We start from the raw sequence: 16,648 nt of genomic DNA, 5'->3' as shown, positions 1-16,648 counted from the left end.
CAACAAGTGATTTATGATCTATCATTATAGGAAGACCATCCTTCATCAATGAGCGATTTATGCTCTATCATTGTGGGAAAAGACCATCCTCCATGAACGAGCGATTTACGATCTATCATTGTGGGCAAAGATCATCCTCCATAAATGAGCGATTTACGCTCTATCATTGTGAGAAAAGACCATCCTCCATCAATGAGCGATTTACGCTCTATCATTGTGGGAAGACCATCCTTCATCAACGAGCGATTTACGCTCTATCATTGTGGGAAGACCATCCTCCATCAACGAGTGATTTATGCTCTATCATTGTGGGAAAAGACCATCCTCCATCAACGAGTGATTTATGCTCTATCATTGTGGGAAAAGACCATCCTCCATGAATGAGCGATTTACGCTCTATCATTGTAGGAAAAGACTTTCTTTCATCAAATGAGCGATTTACGCTCTATCATTGTAGGAAAAGACTTTCTTTCATCAAATGAACGATTTACGCTCTATCATTGTGGGAAAAGACCATCCTCTATCAACGAGCTATTTACGCTCTATCATTGGGGATGTTGTTTGTGGCATGGATATTTGCATCCTCTATCAACGAGTGATTTATGCTCTATCATTGTGGGAAAAGACCATCCTCCATGAATGAGCGATTTACGCTCTATCATTGTAGGAAAAGACTTTTTTTCATCAAATGAGCGATTTACGCTCTATCATTGTGGGGAAAGACCATCCTCCATCAACGAGCGATTTACGCTCTATCATTAGGGATGTTGTTTGTGGCGTGGATATTTGCAGCATACTTTCTGCTATAGCCACCTTAATAGGGCTTAGAATTTTGCACAACCCCCATCCTTGTGAGGCAACCTGTGAGATTTCATTTCTCTGCCACTGCAGACTGCATGCAGGCCCAAAATGCACCCTGAGCTGGGTGAGGCATATTCTATCATGCTGGCATAAACACATGTGCCAATTTACTGGATCCTGTCCCTTTACAGGGTAAGTAGAAACGACTCCTTTAGAGTGTATTGACCACATGCTTAATGAATGTGACAACCTTTTAGGTGTCATCATCCTGGTCAGGATAAAATGATTGTTGGCGGGTCTTATGTTTTTTGGAGCGTTTGCTCCTAAAATAATGCAAAACACCTTAATTTGCATAATTTCCTTGAGCACTCTTTGCTAATCTTCTGTGCCACTAACAGGTATGGCAAGCTCATATTTGCACAAAATAAATGGAAAAAAGCATATTACCTCTCACAAAAAAAAAATCTTACCCTGTCTCCTTAAGACCCATCTGCCTTCATCCGCTCACTTCAGAAGCAGCCGCAGGTGAGCCCAGGCAGACAGTAGACACAGTCAGAGTCTGAGACAAAAAACAGTCAAACTGTCAAACCCACAGAAGTACACAGCATAGCAAGGGAGCCAGGAAAGCACATACAGAGGCAGACAGGAGAGAAGCCCTCCCAACTGAAAACCTCCAAGACCATTTACACCATTGCATGGCATCTCGCAGTTCCCATCCCATGCTGCCCATCTCTCCGCACTCTGACACCATTCACAGATGCTCTCAGACTGACAATAAAGCCAGGAGAGCAGTGTGGTGCACTGCATATAAAAACACAGGTGAAAAACAAAAAAAAAAAAACAAAGGGAGAGGCAATGATGACATTGCAGAGCTCTTATAATACCACACCTGTACAATATACCAATGCTGTTTAAGCATCATTTTGCCCGTGGTCTTGACACAAAAAGGCACCCAGTTCTTAGAAGGATTTACCTTTAGCATTCAGGGTCTTCCAACTCCATGAGAGGCTGAACATGGAGGGGTAGGTTTGGTGGGGGGGGGATGCAGCAAACAAATTACTTATCAACTGCAATCAACATGTGGCCTGGAGCATGAGCATGTGGGGCTCCAAAGGAGGTGTTAACCCGTCCTGTGCTGATGTGAGGATGGGCCAGGAAAACAGAAATACATGCAAAGAATACTAAAGAAGGTCACCTAATATAAGCTGTACCCAAAGTAATGCCAAATTTAAGGGTTTGCTTATGGGTATGTATATAGTGTGCATATGAATGTATATGTATTTGTACTATTAAGAGGACGGTTGTGTTTGGATTATATCTTGGAGCTGTATAGTTGAAAAAGCAGTGTTAGAAACCCCTTTAAAGTCTCAGTCCCAACAAATCAGCCTCTTCTTCCACCGCCGGTTTAAGTCACAGCAGAGATAACCTGAAAGCAAAGGTGCAAGGTATCAAAAAGATTGCAAAAGTAATTAGAAAGAGGCAGGCTAGGCTTCTTTGACCTTAATAAAAATAGGGCAATATTTTCATTGAAGGTTAATTTTTTCTTTACTTATGTAAATGTATACAGTACTTACATACAATAAATACCCTGTGCAAATTCCAATGTTAAATGCTGCAGTAACAAACTTGCTCTATATAATGTGGATTTTTGAGGAGCTAGAGCCAGCATGTCTTCGTAAAATTCCCTTGTAACAAGCAGTCAGTGTGAAAACTATACCATTATATTGCACAGAGGGAGATGGGCTCAGACATCATGGAAAGAATGGATATCCCAATAGATTTCTGGAGTCTGGCCAGGGAAAAATGCATGTGGGTAGGTTACCTGGACACCACTCTATTTCAGGTGCTACACCTGGTGGAGAGGCCACATGCATCTGCATAAAGCTGAAGATTGTGAGATAAATAGGGTAAAAAGGAGCTAGACTAGCAGTGCTACTGGTAGTTCAATCTGAACCAGGCAGCTACGAATTTTACCTGGGAATTGATGTTACTTTTGATATACTTCCTATGAGGGTAGACTGTTTTGTTAAATCTTGAGCAAACACTCTTTGCATGGCAGCTGGTGTGTGCTGTGTGACATAGGGGGTCATTTACTATAGCGCCAAAAAATTCTCCTGCAGTACCAAAAAATAACTCTCAAAAAAGGCCAGGAAGACTTCAACTCTCAGAAAGTCAGCGCTAATGCAAATGGAAAGCAGCGCTATTGCGGCAATAATGCCTGTCAGATCACATATGCTGGAATAGTGGAAGTCAGTGGGGCTCGAACCTGCAAAATCCAAAGTTCTCACTGAAGGCTTATATGCAAGTTCTTTGCCATAAAAAGTGTTTGGGGACCCGGGTTCTGCCCCAGAGGACATGGTTCAATGTCAAATTTTTTTTTAAAAACAGCCGTTTTTTCGGGAGCAGTGATTTTAATAATGCTTTGAGTGAAACAATAAAAGTGTAATATTCCTTTCAATTTCGTACCTGGGGGTGTCTATAGTATGCCTGTAAAGGGGCGCATGTTTCCCGAGTTTAGAACAGTCTGACAGCAAAATGACATTTGAAAGGAAACTACTCGCGGCTATACTGAATTGCCGGCTCGACAATACACATAAAAGTTCATTGATAAAAACTGCATGGGAATTCCCCAAAGGGGAACCCCGAACCAAAATTAAAAAAAAAATGACGTGGGGGTCCCCCTAAATTCCATACCAGGCCCTTCAGGTCTGGTATGGATATTAAGGGGAACCCCGGCCAAAATTAAAAAAAAAAAAATTGGCGTGGGGTCCCCCTCAAAATCTATACCAGACCCTTCAGGTCTGGTATGGATTTTAAGGGGAACCCCGCGCCAAAATTTTTTTTAAAAATGGCGTGGGGTACCCCCAAAAATCCATACCAGACCCTTATCCGAGCACGCAACCTGGCAGGCCGCAGGAAAAGAGGGGGGGACGAGAGAGCGCCCCCCCCTCCTGAACCGTACCAGGCCACGTGCCCTCAACATTGGGAGGGTGCTTTGGGGGTAGCCCCCCAAAGCACCTTGTCCCCATGTTGATGAGGACAAGGGCCTCATCCCCACAACCCTGGCCCGGTGGTTGTGGGGGTCTGCGGGCAGGGGGCTTATTGGAATCTGGAAGCCCCCTTTAACAAGGGGACCCCCAGATCCCGGCCCTCCCCCCTGTGTGAAATGGTAAGGGGATACAAAAGTACCCCTACCATTTCACCAAAAAAATGTCAAAAATGTTAAAAATGACAAGAGACAGTTTTTGACAATTCTTTTATTTAAATGCTACTTCTTTCTTCTATTTTCTATCTTCTTTCATCTATCTTCCTTCAATTTCTTCCTCCATCTTCTTCTTCTTCTGGTTCTTGTTCTTCTGGTTCTTCTTGTTCTTCTGGTTCTTCATCCGGTCTTCTCGTCCGGCATCTTCCTCAGCTGGGAAGTCCCTGTGCGTCAGAGGGGGGCGGGGTCACCCGCCCTGCGTCAGAGGGGGGAGGGGTCACCCGCCCTCTGTTATTTAAGAACTGTCAGAAGAGGAGAAGCGTCACACAGCGGGAGCCTCCCATCCAATCGTGGATGCGGAGCGGCCCGAGGAAAGAAGATGAAGTGAAGACAGCGCCGCTGAGGAAGATGCCGGACAAGAAGACTGGATGAAGAACCAGAAGAACAAGAAGAACCAGAAGAACAAGAAGAACAAGAAGATGGAGGAAGAAACCGAAGGAAGATAGAAGAAAGAAGATAGAAAATAGAAGAAAGAAGAAGCATTTAAATAAAGGAGTTCTCAAAAACTGTCTCTTGTCATTTTTAACATTTTTGACATTTTTTTGGTGAAATGGTAGGGGTAATTTTGTATCCCCTTACCATTTCACACAGGGGGGAGGGCCGGGATCTGGGGGCCCTCTTGTTAAAGGGGGCTTCCAGATTTCGATAAGCCCCCTGCCCGCAGACCCCCACAACCACCGGGCCAGGGTTGTGGGGATGAGGCCCTTGTCCTCATCAACATGGGGACAAGGTGCTTTGGGGGGCTACCCCCAAAGCACCCTCCCAATGTTGAGGGCATGTGGCCTGGTACAGTTCAGGAGGGGGGGGTGCTCTCTCGTCCCCCCATCTTTTCCTGCGGCCTGCCAGGTTGCGTGCTCGGATAAGGGTCTGGTATGGATTTTTGGGGGTACTCCACACCATTTTTTTTTACATTTTGGCGCGGGGTTCCCCTTAAAATCGATACCAGACCTGAAGGGTCTGGTATCGATTTTGAGGGGGACCCCACGCCAATTTTTTTTTTTTAATTTTGGCCGGGGTTCCCCTTAATATCCATACCAGACCTGAAGGGCCTGGTATGGAATTTAGGGGGACCCCCACGTCATTTTTTTTTTAAATTTTGGTTCGGGGTTCCCCTGTGGGGAATTCCCATGCCGTTTTTATCAATGAACTTTTATGTGTATTGTCGGGCTGGTGTTCTGCCAAGAAAGTTCCTCTCGGCGGATAAGGACCCCCCTCTACTGCGCAGGCGCAGCGCCTGCGCAGTAGGAGCCGGCGGAAATAGCTGAAGCGAAATAGAGAAGAAATCAGCTGTACACGGCGCCTGTAAGAGGGTCCCCGCGGGCTCGCTTCGCTCGCCACGCTTCGCTCGCCACGCTTCGGGCACAGCCTCGCTTTGCTCGGCACTTTTTTATTCCCCCTCTAGGTCCACTTGGATGGTGGGGCTTCAGCCTGGACCCAGGGCGCAGGCGCCGTGTACAGATGATTGAAGATTTTCATCTTTGGCTATTTTCGGTGGCTGCTAGTCATTGGTACTGCACAAGCGCAGCACTTGCACAGTACAGGGGGGACCTTATCCGCCGAGGGAACTTTCTCGGCAAGACACCGGCGATTCAGTATAGCCGCAAGCAGTTTTAAATTACTTTTTTCCTTTGAAATGTCATTTTGCTGTCAGACTGTACTAAACACGGGAAACATGCGCCCCTTTACAGGCATACTATAGACACCCCCCAGGTACGAAATTTAAAGGAACATTACACTTTTATTGTTTCACTTTAAGCATTATTAAAATCACTGCTCCCGAAAAAACAGCCATTTTTAAAACTTTTTTGCATTGATACATGTCCTCTGGGGCAGGACCCAGGTCCCTAAACACTTTTTATGACAATACCATGCATATAAGCCTTTAAAATTAGCACTTTTGATTATTCATGTTCGTGTCCCATAGACTTTAACCACTTGCCTACCAGGCCAATTCTGACATTTCTCTCTTACATGTAAAAATCATAATTTTTTGGCTAGAAAATTACATAGAACCCCCAAATTTAGCAGAGACCCTAGAGAATACAATGGCGGTCATTGCAACTTTTTATCTAGCACGGTATTTGCGCAGCAATTTTTCGAATGCGTTTTTTTGGGAAAAAAAACAGTTTTGGGCTTTAAAAAAAAAACAAGAAAGTTAGCTCAATATTTTTGCATAATGTGAAAGATGAAGTTACGCCAAGTAAATAGGTACCCAACATGTCACGCTTCAAAATTGCACACACTCGTGGAATGGCGCCAAACTTCGCTATTTGAAAATCCCCTTAGGCGACGCTTTAAAATTTTTTACTGGTTACATGTTTTGAGTTACAGAGGAGGTCCAGGACCAAAATTATTGCTCTCGCTCTAACATTCGTGGCGACATCTCACATGTGTGGTTTGAACAACATTTTCATATGTGGGCGGGACTTATGTATGCGTTCGCTTCTGCATGCGAGCTCACAGGGACAGGGGCACTTTAAAAGTTTTTTTTTTTTTTATTGTTAATTTTACTTTTTTTATTTTAGCTTGACACTTTTTTCCCCCCAAAATTTTTTTGATCACTTTTGTTTCTATTACAAGTAATGTAAACATCCCTTGTAATAGGAATAAGCATGACAGGTGCTCTTTACAGTGAGATGTGGGGTAAATAAGACCCCACATCTCACCTCTAGGCTTAGAATCCTGAAAAAAAAAACAAAAAAACAATCTCTGCTTCCCAGCCAAAGCGGCGCCGTTTTTTTTTTAATACAGAGGCCGGGCGTGACGTCATAACATCACGCCCGGCCTCCGAACGATCATAGAGATTCCGGCGACCATCTGGTCCACCAGAAATCTCTATGCTAAACATCCGGGGCTGGCGGATCCTGTGACCGACTCACCGCTCGTAGCGGTAAGTCGGTACAAGCACCGGAGCGTGGTGGGAGGGAGGGGGGGAACGTCCCCTCTCGCCTCCTGTTAGAATGATCAAGCAGTGGAACAGCCACTATGATCATTCTTATGGTGTGCAGATTCGCAGGCTCTAAAAGACGATATCTGGATGATGTCTGTAGCTACAGGCATCACTCAGATATCCCCGCTCAAAGCCGAGGACATCATTTGGCGTACGGCGGGCGGGAAGCGGTTTTAATGGTGTTCGCACAAATTTATTTGTCTGTTCGCATGTTCTGCTGCGAACCGAACAGGGGGGATGTTCGGCCCATCTCTAGTTCTCATTAAGAATCATGGGGGTACAACTTGTCAAGCAACTCGCAAGTCCAAAGTCACCCAACTGTGAAACAAGTCATATATATTTTAATAGAAAGGAGCTCTCATTTATACTTGCATTTACATCAGCAGAACAAATGCAGGAAGCGATGTGTGCACATGGGCCAGAAGCAAATGTGTGGGGATGCCAAACAAATCAATGAACCCCACCCACACCAAATCTAACTGCCAAATCCACCCCTGCATTGATTAAGCACAAGTACATATCATACCCTTATCCGGAAAATGAGCCGCACCTCCTCTTTGCTAAAGAGGGACCTCGCCATGTCCACCTAGATGGAGATCTTGACCAGCACAGGGACTTCTAGGTGATTACAATGACTTATTTTTGGGTCAGAAGGCAAAACTACACTCTTTTAATCGCTGCTACAAATATTTGATCGCAACCACTATTAGAATTTTATTATTTTTGTTTATTTTCAGATATGCAAATTTGTATTTCTACTTATGATATTTAAAGGCGTTTGATAAGAAATGGTGTCCCTAGGTTAGCAGCAGGAGGAAATCGTTCAGCTGAAATCACACACTTTCATTCCCGCATGTCAGTCCTGACTGCAGGGGCAATTTCAGAGACATCTGTGCAGGTTTCTGCACTGATATCAATACAAATTGCACCCCAAAGTCACACCAATTAAAACAGTGCAATTGTCACCACTTTGACATGTCAAATCGCACCAATGTGAACTAAAGCTGACACAAACACTGCCTATCCACCAGCTGAATTCATTACCTGCAATTCTCCACAGCCGTTATATATAAAGATCCTACCTTTATCATTTACTTGCAGATGTGCAGAAGCCTAGGTTTACATTGGAGCAATTTGTCATGCAATTTGAGAGATCAAATCGCATGACTATTGGCAGCAATGGCACTGTTCCAATCGATGCAACATTTTTTTTGTGGCACCACACCAATTTTCTAAAGTAGTTCCTGCACTACTTTTGCCGGTTTCTGGTGCAACTTCAATAGACATTTGTGTATGAAGCCACACGGCTGTCTATCAAGTAGCACCTAAAAGCACGCTGACCTTGCTACTTTGAAATCGTGCTACTTCAAGTGAAGTAGTGCGATTTCAAAGTAGCATCAATGTGAACCAGGGCAAAGAGATTAGTTTTTTGGTGCACAAATATATATTGAAATAAAATATGAGAGATATTGCACTTTCCCAAAACCACCACCCAAACTAAAGAGAAGAAAGTAGAAGAAAGTAGAAGAAAAAAAAAACAAAACACAACAAGGCTCAATAATGTACTTTTATTTTACCAGCAGAAAAACAAAAAATTACATTTACTAGCTTCAAAAAATTTTGGACAGGATATATGGTGCTACATTTAGCAATGGGATTTTAAGGGCCCTGCTCATAGGAGCTTACAATCTAAAATTAGACAAAACAGAGTGGACACAGCTTTAATTTCTGTGTATAATGGGCAACACATCACATTGTTATCCTCAAGATTATAGAAACATACTTAACAGTCATTCTTACAAAGCATTCCCACATAATATTACAAAAGACCTATTCAAAACACCCACCACCAGCCCACAATCCACACATACATACATCGGTGACCATGTTCTGCTGGAAGCTGCATTTCAGTGTACATGATTAAACGAGATAAAAAAAAGAGTAGGTCAGCAGATGCTTCCAAACGATGTTTGCATGATCAGACAGGAACAATACACACACAACATTGACAGCATGGCCACATAAACCCACTTTTGATTGAAAAAATGCACAAGAATTTCATCAAATCTCCCAATAGCATTCCTTCTCCCCCACAAATCACAGCAAAAAACCTGACCTTCTCAGGCCAAACAAACCCCCTACTGCAGGCCTTTATATAAGAGAGGTTGTATTGTTAGCACACTGACACACCCAATAGAAGTACACGCCCACCAGTATCTTTCAATCTGTCTCTTCATGTATGTCTAAAGTGATTGCACCTGATGGGCAGGAACACATAATAGTGTTCGCAACTCTGTTAGCCCTTGGCTATGTGCATCAAATCTCCAACTACAGGACAAAGATCAAAGTCCATTTGCATCCACATAAACAAAGCAACAGTTTTCTAAGCATATGTACCCGTGCAGTGTAAACCCTAAAATTTGAATTGTCCAAGTCCCTGGGCATGATTAGTGCTAATAAACATTAACATCAGTCCCTGGCTGCAATGAGCTTCCAATATAAAGTCCAAAATTAACGTTCTTACATTAGAACCTATTTCGACAGGAGACAAATAAAATGCCAGCATGTCTTTGGATTGTGGTGAGAAACCCACACAGGGATAACATATAAACTTCAACACAAGGATTAGCATGTTGGGGAATTGAACCAACATCCCAGGTGCTGCTAGACAGAACTGCTACCCACTTAGCCACCAGGCATCCCCACACATGTCCTCTGCATCTCTGTGGTGTGAACCAGCCCTAAGTCCATAGCCATGCTCAGTGTCACAAGCAATATACAATATATTGGCCTAAGTATTGGGATGCCTGCCTTTAAACGCACATGAACTGTAATGGCATCCCAATATTAGTATTGGGTTCAAAACTCATTTGGCCCACAATTTGCAGCTATAACAGCTTCAACTCTTCTTGTCCACAAGGTTTAGGAGTGTGTCTATGGGAATGTTTGACCATTCTTCCAAGTGCATTTGTGAGGTCAGGCACTGATGTTGGACGAGAAGGCCTGACCTACAGTCTCCTCTCTAATTCATCCCCAAGGTGTTCTGTTGTGTTGAGGTCAGGACTCTGTGCAGGCCAGTCAAGTTCCTCCACCCCAAAATCACTCATCCATGTCTTTATGGACCTTGCTTTGTGCACTGGTCCAAATGATTTGGTGGAGGGGTAATTATGATGTGGGGTTGTTTTTCAGGGGTTGGGCTTGGCCTCTTAGTTCCAGTTAAGTGAACTCTTAAGGCATCAGCATACCAAGACATTTTGGACAATTTCATGCTCCCAACTTTGTGTGAACAGTTTGGGGAAAGCTCCTTCCTGTTCCAACATGTTTGCACACCAGTGCACAAAGCAAGGTCCATAAAGACATGGATGAGCAAGTTTGGGGTGGGGAAACTTGACTGGCCTGCACAGAGTCCTGGCCTCAACCCGATAGAACACCCTTTGGCTGAATTAGAGTAGAGACTGCAAGCCAGGCCTTCTCATCCAACATCAGTGTCTGGCCTCACAAATGCACTTCTGGAAGAATGATCAAACATTCCCATAGGCACACTAAACCTTGTGGACAGCCTTCCCAGAAGCTGTTCTAGCTGCAAAGGGTGGACCAAATCAAATTTTAACCCTACGGACCAAGACTGGGCTGCCATTAAAGTTCACGTGTGTGTAGGGGCAGGTGTCCCAATACTTTTGGCTAAATAGTGTATCTGGAAAAGACTTACAATGGTGGTGGAACCCTCCTACACATAACTACTACATTTAGACATAATTATAGGACCTGGGAAATGAGACAACTTCTTTACATGAAGTAACATGGTTGGGATTTGAACCCAGACCCTCAGGGATACTAAGCAGAAGTTCTAACCTCTAAGCCACAGAGCTGCCACGTGTGAGACCCTCCTACACATAACTACACATAAATACACATAAAAACACATAAATACTGCATTTCTATGGACATACAAGTGATGGAATTACATTACTCAAGAGTTATTCTTCTTGATTTATTCTGTGATATTTGGTGTTTTTTTGTGGGTGAGAGTAGAATATTACCCTCAAATTTTTGGGAATTACATTTTGATTTCTGATGTTGGTACACATATCACATTTTTTGGGCTCAAATTATGAATATTTGGAAATAATAAAAAGCACAAAAAAATGTGATTCATTTTAAATTTGCATCAGCAATGGTATTGTTTGTGGATTATAAAGACACCTGTGTGAGTTTAGGTTAAAGATTATTGTGAGATGAAGAGTAACAAGTGAAAGTGACAGAGAAAAATATATTTTACCAAAACATCAAAACATTCCACATTCTAGTATTCTTAAAATCAAAATATTTTAAGTAGAAGCAACAATGTTGCAAAGGAAAATTTATTTCACAGAAAGATACATTTCATCTCAACATTAAAATGTTTTTTTGTGAAAGTTAGAATTGTTCCATTAGAATCAATGACTGAAACTTCATTTGGACTAAATTAGAGCAGATTTTAACTTCCAAAAAATGTTCTCTAATTAGCTCTCATTTTGGTATTTACTATAGCTCCGGGTAAAAAAGACACTGGAGATAAAATGAGAGTTATTTTCAGGTCTGAGCATGCTCAGTTGTGTTGGCACCTAGTTGTCCAAAACGGGGAATTTTTCACTTTTCAGACTTTTAAAGATATTTCAGTGTAGAAATCACTTTTTCACACAGTTTAAAAGCAGATAATCTTTAAATAATATACCGCGTATTTCAGTACCATTTAGACAATTATATCATGTTCTAAACATTATTTCCATGTGCAATTCTCTAGGTTTTAGCAGAGTAAGGGTTTGGGCACTATTTAGATTCAGGGAGCTATAGTAAATTTGATTTTGGGAGAATTTTCTCACCAGCGCTATAGTGAATACCGTTTTAGCGCAAATTAGCGCTATTAGCGCTAATTCGCGCTAAATTGCTGCGAATTAGCGCTAATTTGCGGCAATTTTGCGCGAATTAGTGCCATAGCGCTATAGTAAATGACCCCCACAGTGTCATCATGCTGTTTGCTGTTTTCTTTTTTTTAACAGTATTGTACTGTACTTTGTTGAAATTTCAGGAGTGATAGTTCAATATGGTTCCATTCACCACAGCGGCATTATAATGTGGTGTTTTGCATCTCAACCTGGTGCCCTGAGTGTTGGATCTCCTACATAGATCCCAATAAAGAAACACTGCTTATAGTAAAAAATAATGGTCCCCAGAATAGCATGGTCAACTTACTTTTGCTTGTAATAGGGGTCTCCCACAGCCCCTAGCATTTTTAACCCCTTTGCAGGCCACTAAGTGAAAGCTTGGACAGTGGGTAGTGACTGTCTCCCAAGTCTGGCATTCTGATGCCCACTGCACAGGAGGGAACATGCTCCCTGCGTGGCATGATGATGTCAGATGCAAGACGTCCAGATCTTGAGGAATTTAGCATGTGTATCATTAAGTATTGCAGTAAGTTTCTCAAGAGCCATATTGTACATCATTCTCTGTTAAATTTGTGCAAAGTTAATAGTAGGTTGTTTCCATACTTTAGCCAACATTTGCCTGAACGCTAAGAATGCAAATTCTACAAATTTACACTCGCGTTTAGAGAGACCCAGATTTGGCCTATATAACAGGGCTTCCAATGGATTGCAAGTAAGGTTAGTGTTTAGAACTGTTCTGAGCATGTTATATAGGTGTATTCAGAAGCGAGTGGCCTTAGACCAGTGCCCAAAAAGGTACCTTGGAAACATGCTGGCAAGGCACGAGGGACAAATTTGGCCATACTATCTGGTGTTATATGTGAGAGCGCCTTGTAAGCATTTTCTTGGGCCAACATTTTGAGGTGCTGTCAAAATGTTGTTCTAATCTGTCTGATTGAGAGTTTCTCGCAAATATTTTTCCCACTTACAGTATCCAAGTTTAGGAGCCTAGCTGGGCCTGTTGAATCAGTAAGTGGTATTTATAAAGTTGAGGCCAGGCCTTTCTTTTAGATACTGTAATATTTTGGTGCCATTGATTGTCAACAAATCATATACAGTGCTGTAAAAACATACTCCTTGCCAGTTGTCGCAAATGCTTTGTTGCAGTTATTGTCGCTAAGGATGGCATGACCAGTTATTAGATTTGCTTTTTCACATAGGGCCAGGCAGGTTTGAACAGCTTTTTCCCCTTAATAAATGAAATCATCATTTAAAAACTCCATTTTATATTCACTCGGGTTATCTTTGTGTAATATTAAAATTTGTTTGATGATCTGAATCATTTAAGTGTGACAAATTTGCAAAAAAATAAAAATTCAGGAAGGAGGCAAATACTTTTTCACAGCACTGTTTGTGCTTAATGCCCTTCAACTGCCACCATCAGAAAGCCTGTGGATTTTTATGTGTGAGGATGATAGAAGGATTATGCAGAATTCCTAATAGGGGGAGATGTGATGAGATCAGCTTGCTGGAGTATTTTATCAAATCCCACAGTTGGAGGGTTTGCCTAAATGACAGATCAGTGGACTGTGGTCTCTGGGGAGAAGACACCCAAATTAAGTTATATATGGGAAATGTATCACAATAAGTTATGAAAAAAAATGTATTGATATTAGGGATGCAATTTGGACTGCTGTGTAAAATTGTTAAAATTGGGCACAGAGAGGCCACCAGCTAATCTGTGACGGTATAACACAGAGGCAGGCAGTTTCAGGCTATTATGGTGCCAAATAAAATATACATCAATAAAAATAACACAGATACAATCCTACTGTTCAATTCATTATTAGTGACTTGATATTGGAATTGGCAGGACTCTAAAATAGCACAGTAGCTTGGGTAAATAAGCCATTTTCAGCAATTGGATTCTGCCAAACTAAGATAGTGGTAAAAGTTTCCAAGTGGTATGGAGGGTAGCTAAATGAAGGGGGATAGGCTGGGCTTGTATAGATATTCAAAGGAAGAGGTGAGCTTGATAGCAAGTATGGCAGGGAGGTGGTCGAGGTAAAGGTTGTATTTTCCCTGAATCACCCCAAGTAGATTGGGGTTCAAGTTTAGGTTTAATGCTTTGGAGTTAGCTTCATTGATCTAGAGAATTGGTTAGGGCAGGGGCGGAAGTATAGGGGTCGCAAAAGTCGCCATTGCGACTGGGTCCCATGCTGCCGGGGGCCCGCGGGGGCCCATGTGCCCCCCTCTCCCCGAGCGGTGGCTGCATATGGGACCGAGCTCCTCAATCCTCAGCCGATGCGTAAATCATTCGGCAGTGCAAGAGCTCGCTCACAAAGTGAAAGTAAGTGAGACGTGTCTAGCACACTGTGTGCTGTGCTCTCTGCCTCCCCCTACAGTGCAGTACCCGGCATGGAGAGTTTAAGGTACAGAGCTGCAGCTGCAGATTTTTTAAAAGGCGATCTATATATGTTTGTATGCATGTGTGTGTGTGCTTATATGTGTGGGTCTGCATGTTTTTGTGTGTGCATGTGTGTGTCTGCATGTGTGCGTGTGTTTTATATGTGTGTGTGTGCGTTTATTTGTGTGCATGTGTATGTTTACATGTGTGTGCGCATGTGTGTGCATGTGTATAGAGTTATATGTGTATGTACATGTTTGTGTGTTTGCTCATGTGTGTGCATTTATGTGTGTGTGTTTATGTGTGTGTGTTTATGTGTGTGCGTTTATGTGTGTGCATGTATTTATATGTATATGTGTGTATTTGTGCACGTGTGTGTTTACATGCGTGTATGTATACACATTACTTGTAATTCTGACCCCCTTTTTCTTTACGATCAGAACAGATTTTTTTTAGGGTGGGTTCATAATACCAACAAGAAAATACCATTCCTCTGAAAAGCGATGCAGATCGCTTTTCAGAGGCATTTGACAGGCAGTGAATATGTTGCACCTTGACTAAAATGTTGAAGAAATGTTGAGAAACACTGATACAGAGACACTGATCTCTCCATTCTACTCCTGCAGCTGCTGAAAGGAGATGAGAAGGGGGGGAAATGGAAAGATCAGTTCCTCTATATGCAGTCGCACCCACCACGCCTCCTTTGCAGCTTCTTTCTGCTGCCCCCCGTGTGCTCTCCTGCCCCCCGCTCTCTCCAGGCCCCTCCCCTTGTCCCCACAGCTCAGCAGAGTTCCCCCCTCCCCTCTCCTGCCAGCTGCTGTAGGGTATCTGCATGGAGAGTCAGTGATCCATACCGATCACGGACTCAATCCATTCATAACTGAAACATAGTGAACTGTGTTTACTATGCTTAAGTTTGCGAATAAAGGGGCAGCTCTATACAGAGCTATTCCTGTCCATTCATTCTGTGCAGCTGAGGCTGTGCTCTCAGTCTCCTTTCTCGTTCTCAAAGGTGAAACATCAGAGGTCTGCTTAGACCCCTGATATCTCACCAAAGCCCCCCAACTCTTAAAAAAAGAAAAAAATATTTTTTTATAAAATAATATTGTAAAACAATAAATAAATGGTAGAAAAATACAATAAAAATAAAAAAAACAGACGCCAGTGGCAGAACTACCAAGGTCACAAACATCACACTTGCGACCGGGCCTTGGCATTTACGCCATCGGCTCGGAGGGAAGGGCCCCAGCTGGGGGTCAGGGGGGCCCTTCATGATTTCTTGCACCTGGGCCCTGAAGGTTCTAGTTACGCCACTGGGTTAGGAAGAGTAGTATGAGAGGAGGAAATGTGCATCAGGATATTACCTGTGAGTAACATCGGCTTATGATGTTCCCCCACTAGTTCTAGCAGCTTAATGTCCAGATGGTAACTGCCAGGGGTTCAAGAACCAGGATAAATAATATGGGAGATAAGGGACATTGAAAAACAATCTGGGGTGAATCCCACATATTTTTTTTCTCTGAGGACTGGGCATAAGGAGCCTTAATCTAGAATAAACATTTCTCCCCTGAGCCGCTTTTATAGAGGACATAGAACATTAATTGCCAGGAGATTGACTCTCCCTTGGGCATCAAGGGAGAGTAGAGTTAAATGAATGCAGCAAGATTAAGCTAAATGGATGAGTTGTATAACTCTTTGTACATATCATTCACCTTTCTCAATAGAACAAAGCCAAACTGGTACTTATGAATGATGCTGCCCAAGAAGGAGTTGAGAGGATTTTTATGTCAAAAGAAAAATTAGTCTGTAGCCAATATTTCTTTCACTGGTGTATCAGTGTGCTATTGGGTTTGGTTTCAGGATTGCCATTACTGGAAATGGAAGGAAAAGCCAACATTTCCAGCAGTTCATTTGTGGGTCAGTTGTAGACTCCAATGTTACGTGACTATAACCCACATACATACTAATGGCTAGTCAGTATCAGGGCTGTCAATAATTAGAACATCATCATCTCTCTTATCCTTTGTTTACCTCCAAGGTGATTTAACATTTTGACTATCATAATATTTTGGCTCCGATAAAGGGAGGTATCATAGGTTTAAAATATTTTTTCAAACATATTATTCGAAAAATCGCTCTTTATTCAGCCTTATATTTTGTTGCTATGTGTTTTTACATTGCATAAACGCATTTCTAATTTTAATACAGCTACTTTTATTTAGAATGCAAGAAGAAATATAAATATTTACTATGTGTCAAAATTAATATACAATTGCATTTAATTACAAGTCACTTTCCTATAGTAGTTTATCATGCAGTAAATA

The sequence above is a fragment of the Aquarana catesbeiana genome, linkage group LG04 (assembly GCF_042186555.1).
Source record: "Aquarana catesbeiana isolate 2022-GZ linkage group LG04, ASM4218655v1, whole genome shotgun sequence".
In the NCBI taxonomy this organism is placed as follows: domain Eukaryota; kingdom Metazoa; phylum Chordata; class Amphibia; order Anura; family Ranidae; genus Aquarana; species Aquarana catesbeiana.
The sequence above is the reverse complement of the archived record's forward strand: the minus strand, read 5'-3'. Positions refer to the sequence as shown.